We start from the raw sequence: 1,820 nt of genomic DNA, 5'->3' as shown, positions 1-1,820 counted from the left end.
CTCTCTCTCTCTCTCTCTCTCTCTCTCTCTCTCTCCCTCTCTCTCTCTCTCTATCGCACTATCTCGTCAAAAATAGAGTCGTCACCGACTGGTGACTAACTTATTTTTGCTTGGGGTTTCTTGCTTTTATAACTATCCAGAAGGATAGACATATCATTGAGAACAATAGATTTAGTTGGTGGTCTTCTTATCTCTATTCTAGCTTTTGGTGAAGTAGAAGAGGTTAGAAAGGGTCAAGTGGTGAAGACATTGTTTCGGCCTAGCTAAAGGCATCTGGAAAATGTAAAACTGCTGTCAGAGAAAACCCATTGTTCCACCGTGGGAAAAGTTCTGTTGCAATGTTAATTTAAATTTGGCTATGGTGGATCGAATCCACTTCATGCATGCAAGATCCACTACATATATATATATATATCGAAATATGTATGTTTCTATGTTTGTGTTGAGCCCCTCCACCGTTTAGTAACTGGTGTTGGTTTGTTTATGCTGCCGTAATCTAGCAGTTCTGGAAATTGAAACCGATAGAATAAAGATCTGGCTTTAGAAAATAAGTACTAGGGTGAACCTTTCAAGGTGGTGCCCCAGTATGGCCGCAGTCCAATGAGAGAAATAAATACAAGACAAAAGATTACAAGTACGATACTAAACGCAATAAAATGACTTTGAACGCCAAGATATGCTATGCACAGTTATGTCCCATGTGTACAGTAAAGTTGCCTCCCTTACAATAGCATTGTTTAGTATGAGTTCACTGTACTATCAAATGTACCCAACCAAATTAACAATAAATATCACCTTCTCTTCCGTGCGTCTTGCTGACACAACCATCAAGCAAAGAATTTCACAAGTTTCCGTAGGTCACCAATCAATTATCACCACCAAGATGCACTTGCACATCGATGAAAAGATCACAAAATAAATTTCAAATAAGCACAAGGGTTCGAGGCGACGAGCTGGCAGAAACGTTAGCACGCCGGGGGAAATGCTTAGCGGTATTTCATCTGCCGTTACGTTCTGAGTTCAAATTCCGCCGAGGTCGACTTTGCCTTTCATCCTTTCGGGGGTCGATAAATTAAGTACCAGTTACGCACTGGGGTTGATGAAATCGACTTAATCCCTTTGTCTGTCCTTGTTTGTCCCCTCTATGTTTAGCCCCTTGTGGGCAATAAAGAAATGACAATGGTACGAGCTGCACTACGCAACCGAATAGACGTTTTCAGAATTCGACGACTTATTCCGTGAAGCAACATAATAACGGTTTCAAATTATTATACTTGACCTGTAGTTTTTGAGGGAAGGGGTTAAGTCGATTACATTGACTCTCATTGCTTAACTGATCCTTATTTTACCGATCCCGAAAGAATGAAAAGCAAAGTAGACCGACGTGGAATTTGAACTCAGGAGGTAAAACCGGAAGAAATGCTGCTAAGCATTTCGTCCGGCGTGCTAACGATTCTGCCGGCTTGCCTCATTATAAGACAACGTAATAATCCTTTCTACTATAGGCACAAGGCCTGAAATTTGCTGGGAGGAGGATAGTCGATTACATTAACCCTAGTACTTAACTGGTACTTATTTCATCGACACTGAAAGGATGAAAGGCAAAGTCGACCTCGGCAGGATTTGAACTCAGAACGTAAAGACGAATGAAATCTCACTAAGCATTTTGGCAGGCACGCTAACGATTCTGCCAGCTCGTCGCATTATAAGACAACGTAACAATACAAGCCCCAGTTACGCATCAGAAATAGTCAATACAGGCGCATAAAAAGAACATAAATGATTCCCTTATTATGTCATGTACACACGCGCCTACATTT

Source organism: Octopus bimaculoides, chromosome 10, assembly GCF_001194135.2.
Source record: "Octopus bimaculoides isolate UCB-OBI-ISO-001 chromosome 10, ASM119413v2, whole genome shotgun sequence".
NCBI classification, from domain to species: domain Eukaryota; kingdom Metazoa; phylum Mollusca; class Cephalopoda; order Octopoda; family Octopodidae; genus Octopus; species Octopus bimaculoides.
Note: the sequence above shows the minus strand (reverse complement) of the source record.